The sequence below is a fragment of the Chiloscyllium plagiosum genome, chromosome 26 (assembly GCF_004010195.1).
Source record: "Chiloscyllium plagiosum isolate BGI_BamShark_2017 chromosome 26, ASM401019v2, whole genome shotgun sequence".
In the NCBI taxonomy this organism is placed as follows: domain Eukaryota; kingdom Metazoa; phylum Chordata; class Chondrichthyes; order Orectolobiformes; family Hemiscylliidae; genus Chiloscyllium; species Chiloscyllium plagiosum.
The window spans coordinates 26,122,058-26,134,924 of record NC_057735.1 but is presented as its reverse complement, the minus strand read 5'-3'; positions in this window follow the sequence as shown (position 1 = coordinate 26,134,924).

The following is a 12,867-nucleotide window of genomic DNA, read 5'->3' as shown; positions in this document are numbered from 1 at the left end:
AAGTTATGTTCACTCGGGCTTCAAAATATGGCCTCAAGACTTTCAAAATTTCTGCTGTTTGTTTCATCTGTTCTTTAGGAAGATATGGGGAATATACTTTGAAATACAGTGACAAGACTGTAGCTACTCAGGGACTGTGTATTGTTAAATATGTCTGGCAGTATATTGCAATTTTGACATTGTGAAAAAAGTGCTATCATACTACTGTTCATTTCAACATTCATTTTGGGAGAGGAAAATTGGAGCCAAAGTCTCATTGGGCAGAATCATAGCATATTTTGGCTACGTCTCTTTTATGTCAAGTTTCATGGAGAGTTTCTCTCTGTGAGGCTCAATGAGATTTTAGACACAACTCTAAACTCACCTCATTAATCACCTATCTGCCCCAATGGTGTTCCTTTCATCCAACATAAGCCCAATTCTCCCACTTTGCCTGCCAAGCCATGCTCACCACTGCCAGGCTTTCCTGGAATTGGCTGGCATCTCTGGCACAGTTACCATCTTTAAAATATTGTTGCACACCCACTTAAGTGATGGCTGCCCTTGCATGACTGCACAACCTGGCACAGAGCATATAATCAGGGGAACTTTGTGCTGCATTTTGCTAGGGTGCTGGAGGTCCTGGTGGATGAAAAGGTGAAGAAGAGGGTGTGGTTTTCCTCAAATGACTAGAAGGGCCAGCACCAGACCTTGAAAGGCAGCACAGGAATTCCTACTTAGGTTGGTACAGTCTCCACCATCCAACAAAATGCCCACCAATATCAGACACCGGTCCTTCTCCCATTTCCAATTATCATATCTGCTCCACTGGGGTAAGTGCCATCATCTTCTCTCTGCAACCTTACACTCATTCAACTCTGGAACTGCACCCAACTCCTACCAAGGCTCATGATCTCTCACAGTTGCCTGCAATGCTTGCATCGTTTGCTCTCACCCAGCCTGACCCCAATTACTAGTAGATAGTGAGGACTACAGATGCTGGAGATCAGACTCGAAAAGTGTGGCGCTGGAAAAGCACAGCAGGTCAGGCAGTATCCAAGGAACAAGACAATCGATATTTCAGGCATAAGTCCTTCATTATGAATGAAGGACTTATGCCAGGAGATTAGATTAGGTTACATTACAGTGTGGAAACAGGCCCTTCGGCCCAACAAGTCCACACCGACCCGCCGAAGCGCAACCCACCCATACCCATACCCCGACATTTACCCCTAACCTAACACTACGGGCAATTTAGCATGGTCAATTCACCTAACCTGCACATCTTTGTGACAGTGGGAGGAAACCGGAGCACCCGGAGGAAACCCACGCAGACATGGGGAGAATGTGCAAACTCCACACAGAGAGCCGCCTGAGGTAGGAATTGAACCCGGGTCTCTGGTGCTGTGAGGCAGCAGTGCTAGCCACTGTGCCACTGTGCCGCCCACAATGTCAACTCATCTGCTCCTCGGTTGCTTCCTGACCTGCTGTGCTTTTCCATCGGCACACTTTTTGGCTCTGACCCCAATTATTAATCTTGCATGGCTCTGTACTGCCCATTGACTCACTCAGGCCGCCCCACCATCGTCCCCCCACTTGAAGCAGCACCAACAGCTGTACTACCCATTTTTATCTCACTCAGATGCTCCCTTTCTCTTATTCCAGGAAGAAATGGTCTACTATAGGGCTGAAAGAATCAGGACGAGTAGTGAGGCATCTGACAACTGTCTCCTCATCCCACTATGAGGAGAGGATTCTGCCATTGGCTGTAGAGAACTAGGACAGTTTTTACTGAGGTGCCAAAACATCCATGTCCCATCAACCAAGTAAGAAATAATGTTCATTTCAGAATAAGTCTCACAACAATTCCATTGTTAACGTAATTTTCACATGTCGCACTTCTAACCTCACAGAATTCCCTTCATGTTTCCCACCACAGTTTTCAGTTCCTAGTAAAATTTTGCCCTTTGGGTTTCCAATATACCTTGTTTCTTTGGTCATTTCCAATTTCTTTCAATTTCTTGTAGCAGCTTTCACAACCCTGAACATTCCTGTGTCTCTCTGTCAGTATCTATGGTTTATTACAGCTCCATAACACTCAATCTCAGCTCTACTTATTACAGCATGTTCTATGATCACAAGGCAGTAATCTAGCAAGGGTAGATATGTCAGGCAGATGTCAGAATGTGGTATGGAGGCAATATGGTGTCAGGCCCAGCAGGGTGAAGATGTTGGGTCTGGGAGCGTTGGGTGAAGTGTCCAGCAGTGTGGACATTGAATTGGGGGAGGGGAAGTGGGGAGGGTTTGTTGGGGGAGAGGGAATGTGAGATCTAATGAGGTCAATTTGAAGGTGAGGCAAGATGGGTTGGGGTGGAGTGTCAGACTGTACTGGGAGAGACTAATTGGGTCAGTGTTACACTGTAAGATGGTGGAGTCAGTGCTTTTGGGTTAAAGTTAGAATAGGTTTTTAATTACCTTACTTTTCCTTATTAACTATTAAGCATAAGTGAGTCTCTGAGTTCTTGGACTTTAGGGACTATTTTGGAGTGTTCTCAATACATTGGATTTCTCCATTAGAATTTTTAATTTCCCAAGCAAGTTCCATGACGTCAACTGCACTGTAGATTTCACATGTTCCTAACATGTAACTCCAGTCCACACTGCTGCGATGACTATCTCCCCATCAGAGTCTCTGTGCCAGATCCAAATTTTCCTGCCCTTAGAAATGTATTAAAAATGTGAGAACTGTGAGTTGATTATGAGAACTGATGTGGAGAGGCTGAAACGAAGGAAGTAATCATGCAAAGAGATGATTAGATGAAAGTTCTGCCAAAACATATCCCTCCTGAATTTTTTTGTACGAGATCTGCCTAAGAAAACACAAATTAAGCAGGCCTTTGTTGTATCGTGCTTAAAGTCCCTTGTGCAACGTCATGTGCTTAATTGTGCCTGAGGCATGTTCCTTTAGATGTGAGTTTTAATTGAGTAACACAGTATGCAGTTTCCTGAATTTTGCATGGATATGAAATAATTACAGAATTCACAAATGATAATGGTAATGCTGCGCTTTTGAGAATATTTTCAATGCAACCTGCACTTTGAATACAGTATAGCATCACACTAGCTTTAGTCTTGCTACTTATTTCATTCTAATTCAAGGTATAGAATGGAAACAAAAGGTTTTGTTTGAACATAACAAAAGGCAGTGGGTGGATGTCATAGCCAGTGATCCTTGCCTGATATACTTACCTATCACTTTCAGACTGAGAAGTTTGGCTAAACTTTATTATTGTGGCTAAACTTTATTTGTAACAGACTGATTAAAAAATATCCAAAATCTGTATAAACTGTTAAAGTAACAAATAAATTAGAAGATAAAGCTGGAGATGGATTGGTAATTGATGAGAATGGACGTGATAATGAAATGGCGAACATGTCATGATGTAACAGTGATATCAGCTTAAGACCAGAAGAAGTAGGAACAGATGCAAACCATTCAGCCCCTCAATCCTGCTCTGCCATTCAACACAATCATGGCTGCTCTGACCTAGGCTTCAACCCCTTCATCATACATGCTTGTCATAGCTCTCAACTCTTGGATTTTTTAACAATCCATTTACCTCCTCTTTAAAGCAGTTCAGTGATCTAAACTCCACAACTCATTGCAATAGAAAATTCAAGACAGTCACTGCGCTCTGAGAAAAGAAATTCCTTTGTTTCTTAATTTTTAATTGAGTGTCCCCTTATTCTGTATCCATATCCTCCATTTCAAAATTCCTCCACTATTGAAATCATTGGTTCCTGTCACGCCCCCTCAGAATTTTGTGTGTTTCAACATTACCCCTCACTCTTCTAAACATTGATGCCTTACCTGTTTAGCCATTCTTCATGGCAAGCTCTTTATCCCAAGAATTAGCTTTGTCAATCTCCTTTGAACATCCTCTAATGCCAGTATATCCTTTCTTAACTACAGAGAGTGTAGGACTGTGGTTTGCAATCAGCAATTTGTTGATTTTTAGGTGGTTTGAATCACCCCCAGATCCCTGGTTCTGACACTGGACCTATTTAGGGATTGCGAAATGAAGGCGGCAGTAGACTGGTGTTTCAGGACTGTGTTTATTAATTACAAAAAGTGAATTTAATACAAGAAATAAAGACAATGTAATAAACAGTGAAATTGATGCACAACTGTGCACGTGATGGAAATTAAATACACTATTAAATCAAATACAGGTTAAACATTATTAAAAGCTAAACAGCAGTTTTAATCACAGAAAACTTCATCAGACCTCCTAGGTTTGGGGTCCCTGTACCATCACCACATGCTTTCCCCTCCCTGCAAGCTAGGCTGGAACTTTGGACTCTCGGGAGTTTCAGCTCACCACTGAGGAAAACACAGTGTTGAAGTGCATCTGGTCCCTGAGGTTCTTGCTGTCAGTTCTCTTCATTCAGAATAGGCCCGTGTCTGGAAGCTCTTGTTCGGATAATACTTGGGTAGCTTCCTTCCCCTCCCCCCCTCAGATGTCCATTGTTGCGATGGTGCCCTTGGTTTGGCTTCCTGTTCAGCCTCTGTGGTTTTTGGTTCTGAAGGTGCTTGTTGAGGCTGGAAGCCTGTGGGGAAGCTGTTTCTGTGGAAGCTCATTGCTGAAAAGACTCTCTCCTCAGGTCAGATCAGGGCAAGCAGTTATACAAACTGCGTGGCCTGTTATCTACCCTCATATCTGTGTTGCCACTGTGTTTTTGGTGTTCCCTTTGAGGTCAGTTGGCTTTCTGATAATTAAGAGTATGCGTGAATGTATTTTTATTGAAGTCGAATGTCCAGCATCTCTAAGTCTACACACTGCCTGCTTTTGGTAGCCCGAGGTGTAAAAGTTAGTTCCAGTCCAGGGTGTTAGGTTTGGTTGATTGTTCTCTTTGATTGGAGGTATAAATTGGAATTCCAGGTTGAACACTAGTCCCAGACAGAAATCATTCTGCCTCTGTGTATATTTGTTGCAGCCTGAGCTCAGGATTTTGTCCAGTATTTTTGGTGTTAGAAAAGTCCAGAGTCCTTTCCAGTATTTTAGACGATGGGGATTTTTGCTCAGTCCTACAGTTCTTTCGATCCGGCCTCAGCAGCATTCTGTACAGTTGTAACAAGACTCCCTGTTTTTAAACTCCAATATGTTCCTGCTGAACACATTAAGAGAGCATAAAACCTGAACAGAGAAGTTTCACATTTTGAAGATAAATATCATGATTAAGGAGATTCAGAGAAGAAAACCCTTTGGAGAACCAATACTGGTGATGTAATCCAAACCTGTTGTGCTTCCAAAAATTGCAACAATGGAGGAGAGTGACAGACAAACGCTTGTTCATAATTGTGAGTGCAGCATTCATAATGAGAACAGTTATCAAAAGGATGACTTCACTCAATGTCGATCTCGACTGTTATACCCATGCTACACGAGATAAGTGAATTCTGTGAATCAATTATCAGAACCGGCAAATTCTAGAGGGGTTGAAATCATGTTGATGATGGGAGTGTTCTTGAACTATTTATAAGTGAATACCACATACTTATATTAAAATACACAAAGTGAGTATAGATAAAAAGAGATACTGAATTTGGGTATTGTTTCCCTATATATCCCTATGCACTTGCAAATCTGACCTGTTGAAATTATTGCACCTGACATGTATTTCAATAAAGGAAAGGGAAACCATGTGGATGATGGAAGTTGCCAGATATGAACCGTAGTATGGTTTAACATGCTCTCTTCTCTTTGATCATAGGGTATATCCAAGTGATTATTTTCGGATTTGGTTAAATGTAGTTAAGAGAAGACATGACAACGTCAATTTGCTTAAATATGGGTGTTTATTAATTAATAATAATGAATGATAATAATATAATAATGGATAAATGATAGAAATAGGAGTAATAAATTGAAAGGAAAGGAGAAAAAGCAACACGTCTCATGCCCTTCTGCCCCGGCAGGGAACATTCGATCGATGGCTGGTCTGGAGGTTTATGTTCTTCCTGGCACCATTCACATTTCTGGTCGGAGGTGAAGTCCAAAACCCCTTAGAATGAAACTCTCTCTCTTATACAGTGTAACAAACAACCAGCACAGAAAGACTGAAGACAAGACTGCCTGCGAGTACAGATACAGACGAAAAAACAAGCAGCAGCTGCCGTCTCATTCAAAGTCATGCAGCTTACCAAGTATCAACAATTTCAGCCCTTCAGCCCATCCTATACTATCTATTTTCTCCAAGCTGCTTCGAAAATCATCATCATCGTTTGGCCCTTCGACCCATCCAATACACATGGTAAGCACGAATGACCAGGTAAAGTTGCACATCTTTGAACAATAAGCTGTGTTTCTTTGACAATGAAAAGAAATACCTGGAAAATATATCAAATATTGTTTGGAAAAAAATTAGAATCTACCTTTTGAGGACCTTAGCTGATAAACACATGTTGCCTGTACAATCATGGTTGGTATCAAACTGAGTTGAATTTGAAGACTTGAAAGCAGACAGAATCACTATGGCTATATACAATGGCTTTGCACCACCTGAACTCTATACCTGCCCATTGCCAATCTTAGATATAACTGTTGCTTTATTCAGGAGATGAATTTTCTGTTGATTCACAGGCATCAATAGTAATGAAAGGATAGTCAATACAACAAACCTAAGAGAAGGCAGCAGGAATGTATCTTTAGTTGGAAAAAGAAGTTGTTTGCTGTTCAGTAGGAGAACTAATCGAATCCATGGAGAGGGGAATTGGCAAATTGCAATATGTTTGGACTGCATCTAATTAGGGCAGAGTTACAGGGGATAAATTTTCTGTACTGGTGAAAGTCAATTCTACGTATTTAAGTAATGATTCAAAGCTGAATGGAATAAACTGATTTGTATCACTAGGGTGAGATAAGCTGGCCAAAGAGAATACTGGACCATATGCCTCTTTTTGATAAAACTGGTAAGCCCGTGATGCTTGTCACTTAGCAACCAGCCAATGGTAAGGGTGAATGCCAAAGCCATTGATGGGCAGCAGAACTGGGGGAGGAAGTGCATACAAGATTGTTGTGATACATAATAAATAGGAATATGAGTAGGTCATTTAACCCTTTCATTCTGTTCTACTATTCAATAATATAAGGGCAGTTTCTGATCTCAGCAACACGCTCACCATTTTGTAGATTAGATTCCCTACAGTATGGAAACAGGCCCTTCAGCCCACCAAGTCCACACTGACCCTCTGATGAGTAACCCACCCTCCTCTGACTAATGCACCTAACACTATGGACAATTCAGCATGGCCAATTCACCTGACCTGCACATCTTTGGATTGTGGGAGGAAGCCAGAGGACTCGGAGGAAACCCACACAGGCATAGAAAAAATTTGCAAACTCCACATAGACAGTCACCTGAGGCTGGAATCGAACCTGGGAACCAGGCGCTGTGAGGCAGCAGTGCTAACCACTGAGCCACCATGCCACCCTTTTGATTGATTTCCTAAGTATCCAAACAGTTGGTAGTTTCTGTCTTAAATATGCTGAATGACTGCAGGATCCACAGCTCTTGGTGGTCAAGAATTTCAAAGATCTGAGTGAGGAAACATCTCCTTGTCTAAGTTCTACATGTCTGGTTTTGAAAATGCAACTCTTAGTTCCCAGCATCTGCCCTGACAAGTTCCTAAACAATGTTATCTCCTTCACTGCTTTTTGTACCTTTACATTAAAGTAAACCTAAAGCCAAAATCTCAACCTGTCCTTCAGCAGCCTCAATGGCTATACCTCAATTGAAGCACAAATTCTCATAGGAAGTGGTGCAGGTAAAACGTCACATATTTTGCAGATGTTGTTTTACTGGCAGAGTTTGCAACAGTAGCTGACTGGAGGGACGTGAGGGTCAGGATTAATTCCACAAACACAGATGCACTGCGATAAATATTATTCCATGCACTCTGGTTTACTGGTAGTTCAAAGGAAGAAGAAGGGCCTGTGCCCGAAATGTCGAATCTCCTGTTCCCTGGATGCTGCCTGACCTGCTGTGCTGTTCCAGCAATAAAGTTTCAACTTTGATCTCCAGCATCTGCAGACCTCACTTTCTCCTGGTAGTTCAAAGGCCAATGTGCATTGCAGGTGATAATCTCCCACAATGGAATGCACTGACCAAAGCAGGCTGTGGCAGGAAAAGGTAGAAGCATAATGAAAGCAAATTTGTTTTTTTTTGTGTTTATCCTTTTATAATGGTTAGTAATTAGCTGTTCTGTCCCACAGAAAGTATTTATAGTAATACAAAGAAACCAAATGACTTACTGAAAGCAGGACAAGGGATTACGAAGGGCATTATTCAGTTTTTGTGATGGAAGGCATGTGTTGCAGGCAGTTGTGTAAATTAGTCTACCTCCTCTCTTGCCTCGGCATCATCATGGGTAGCTAAGTGGCCTACATAAGCTCGAAACATTTTTACCTTTTGAGGACTGTCTGGAAAAGCTGAGGCTTTTCAGCTTCTGTGAGCAGTACAAAGGCGAGACAGGTCAAAACCATGGGAAAAGTGAATATGAGTACTGTAAAGGACACTTGTGATTTTACTTCCATTACTTCAAATGGAAAAATTTCTGGCCTGCCCTGATGATCTTCATTTTGATCTTCCTCTCCCTGCTTCATACAGATGGTGCTGTATGCACAGTACAGTAAAGATGGAAACTTACTCCAATGTGTTTGCAACATGCACTTGATCAAAAATAAAAGCTGTGCAAGATGATCTTCCAGAAAAGCATTCCACTAACTAATAATATTTGAGTCTTGAAAAATGTCAAAAACTCCATGAGCTGAATTTTGCAGTTCTTTGGCTGTCATTTTATTGAGTTGCAAGGCCATGTGCAGTTTCTCATTGCATGTTTTCAAAATCATGTCATTAACTAACTATCCCACTTCTACTGGTGCATTTCTAGCCCCATTCTACCACTTACCCGTTCCCAGAATTGACTGGATTCCCTGGCAGTGGTACCATCTTTTAAAGCTCATTGTGTAACTGACCCAAACAAGCACTGTCTGTCCAGAGCTGCCCTGCACAGTTCCTACTATTTGCCTTGGGCATGGCAGCAGACAATGCAAGGTAGTGATGCAGTGAGCATTTGGTTAAACTCAAAGTCATTGAATGCTAAGAAAGCAAGTGAATAGTCCATGATCTGGGTGCATGTCCTCAAGTGCAAAGTGCCCTTGCTGCGCCAATACAGTTACATTCATCATTGCACCCAGAGGTGCAACTTTGAAGGATAGAAGCATACTCATGAAAATGTGCCACAACATTTCTTAAAGGCTATCACATGTTAGGATGCCAATGTCTATTGACTTGGGCTGCAGTTGGCCAGTGCCAATGGGTCATACCCTGAGATTTTGGTGACTAATGTGCAGCATGGAAGTCCTTTGGAAAAAGTGATGACGTGAAGTTGCAAAGTATCCGCTCTGACTCGCATGTTGAGAATTCTCAGCATCAAGCTTGCTCACAGCAGAAATCTGCACATTAATACAGTGAGATCTGCAGTTAATAAGTTAATTACTGATAATACCCCTTAATAGATAACTTGCTGCTGCTAAGCAATAATCTCACCTTGACACCCTGAACTTTGTTAAAAGATGCAGTGAGACATTGAGATATACCTCGCTCGACTTCTTGTATGATCCTGGCATGATTTATGCCATAGCCCAGGTTGTTCATGCCTGTCTAAGATTCTAACTTTAATGAACAGCAAATCGCAACACTGATTTCCTGAGATGCACTTCCTGTAAGCATCAGTGACAGATCAGGAATTTATCTACACAATGTTCATTGTCAAGATGGCTACAGATTTTTTTTTTAGCCTCAACATTATACTTCATAAAGGGAGTTGCAATCACATTTGAAATCAAGCAATTTTGAGATATAAGAATATTTAATTTTACCAGAGCGGCCAGGAGAGAAGGAGTGGTGAAGTGAGGGCTGCTGGGAAGGGTGAGTTTTCCCACATTAAAAGGGACTTATCTTGGGAGTCGGGTTTCTATTTGCCAAGAGGTGCGAGGGAGAAGTGAAGGACTTCTGGGGAGTCAGGGGACGGGAAGGAAACCGGCAGGCAGTGCAGGGATCCCTTGTGGCCATTCCCCTCAACAATAAGTTGGATACTACTGGTGGGGTGTGGGGTAACTTACCAGGGGAAAGCAGTGGGGTACAGGGCTCTGGCACAGAGTCTGTCCCTGCTGCTCAGAAGGGAAGGGGGAAGAGGAGCAGAGCAGTTGTCATTGGGGACTCCATAGTTAGGGGGACAGATAGGAGGTTATGTGGGGATGAGAGAGACTCACAGTTGGTGTGTTGCCTCCCAGGTGCCAGAGTTTGTGATGTCTTTGATTATGTTTTTGGGATCCTTAAGGGGGAGAGGAAGCAGCCCCATAGTCACCAACGACATAGGTAGAAAGAGAGATGGGGATTTAAGGCAGAAATTCAGGGAGCTAGGATGGAAGCTTAGAGCTAGGACGAACAGAGTTATTGTCTCTGGTTTGTTGCCCGTGCTACGTGCTAGTGAGGCAAGGAATAGGGAGAGAGAGGAGTTGAGCGCATGGCCACAGGGATGGTGCAGGAGGGAGGATTTTGGATTCTTGGATAATAGGGGCTCTTTCTGGGGTAGGTGGGACCTCTACAAGCAGGATGGTCTTCATCTGAACCAGAGGGGTACCAATATCCTGGGGGGGAAATTTGCTAAGGCTATTGGGGTGGGTTTAAACTAATCCAGCAGGGGGATGGTAATCAAAATTGTAGTTCAAGTACAGAAAAAGTTGAGAGTAGGGAGGTCCGAAATCAAATTTCAGGGACGCAAGATGGCACCGGCAAGCAAGAAGTTGGTTTGAAGTGTGTCTACTTCAATGCCAGGAGCATCCAGAATAAGGTGGGTGAACTTGCAGCATGGGACTTCGATGTTGTGGCCATTTCGGAGACATGGATAAAGAAGGGACAGGAATAGTTGTTGCAGGTTCCAGGATTTAGATGCTTCAGTAAGAACAGAGAAGATGATAAAAGAGGGGGAGGTGTGGCATTGTTGGTCAAGGACAGTATTACAGTTGCAGAAAGGATGTTTGGGTACTCGCCAACTGAGGTAGTATGGGCTGAAGTTAGAAACAGGAAAGGAGAGGTCACCCTGTTGGAAATTTTCTATAGGCCTCCAAATAGTTCCAGAGATGTAGAGGAAAGGATAGCAAAGATGATTCTCGATAGGAGTGAGAGAGACAGGGTAGTTGTCATGGGGGACTTCAACTTTACAAATATTGACTGGGAACACGATAGTACGAGTTATAGATGAGTCAGTTTTTGTCCAGTGTGTGCAGGAGGTTTCCTGACACAGTGTGCAGACAGGCCAACAAGGGGCGAAGCCACATTAGATTTGGTACTGGGTAATGAGCCCGGCCAGGTGTTAGACTTGGAAGTAGGTGAGCACTTTGGTGATAGCGATCACAATTCTGTTATGTTTACTTTAGTGATAGAAAGGGATAGGTGTATACCCTGGGCAAGAGTTACAGCTGGGGGAAAGGCAATTACAATCCGATTAGGCAAGATTCAGGAAGCATAGGATGGGGAAGGAAACTGCAGGGGATGGGCACATTAGAAATGTGGAGCTTATTCAAGGAAAAGCTACTGTGTGTCCTAGATAAGTATGTACCTGTCAGGGGGGGAGGAAGCTGTAGAGCACGGGAGCCATGGTTTACGAAGAAAGTGGAATCTCTGATGAAGCGGAAGAAGAACACTTATGTTAGGATGAGATGTGAAGGCTCAGTTAGGGCGCTTGAGGGTTACAAGGTAGCCAGGAAAGACCTAAAGAGAGAGCTCAGAAGAGGCAGGAGGAGACATGAGAAATTGTTTGCGGTTAGGATCAGGGTAAACCCTAAGGCTTTCTATAGGTATTTAAGGAATAAAAGAATGATGAGAGTAAGATTAGGACCAATCAAGGATAGTAGTGGGAAGTTGTGTGTGGAGTCAGAGGAGATAGGGGAAGCATTAAATGAATACTTTTCAACAGTATTCACTCTAGGAAACGACAATGTTGTCGAGGAGATTACTGAGATACAGGCTAAATGACTAGGTGTGATTGTGGTTCACAAGGAAGAGGTATTAGAAATCCTGCAGAGTGTGAAAATAGATAAGCCTCCTGGGCTGGATGAGATTTATCCTAGGATCCTCTAGGAAGCCAGGGAGGAGATTGCTGAGCCTTTGGCATTGACCTTTAAATCGCCATTGTCTACAGGGATAGTGCCAGAAGACTGGAGGATTGCAAATGTGGTTCCCCTGTTCAAGAAGGGGAATAGAGACAACCCAGGTAATTATAGATCAGTGAGCCTTACTTCAGTTGTTGGTATAGTGTTGGCAAAGGTTATAAGAGATAGGATTTATAATCATCTAGAAAATAATAATTTGATTAGGGATAGTCAGCACGGTTTTGTGAAGGGTAGGTCGTGCCTCACAGACCTTATTGAGTTCTTTGAGAAGGTGACCAAACAGGTAGATGAGAGTAAACTGGTTGATGTGGTGTATATATGGATTTCAGCAAGGCGTTCGATAAGGTTCCCCACAGTAGCCTATTGTACAAAATGCGGAAGAATGTGATCGTGGGAGATATAGCAGTTTGGATCAGTAATTAGCTTGCTGAAAGAAGACAGAGAGTGGTGGTTGTTGGGAAATGTTCATCCTGGAGTCCAGTTACCAGTGGTGAACCGCAAGGGTCGGTGTTGGGTCCACTGCTGTTCGTCATTTTTATAAACAACCTGGATGAGGGCGTAGAAGGGTGGGTTAGTAAATTTGCAGACGACACTAAGGTCGGTGGAGTTGTGGATAGTGACGAAGGATGTTGTAGGTTACAGAGAGACA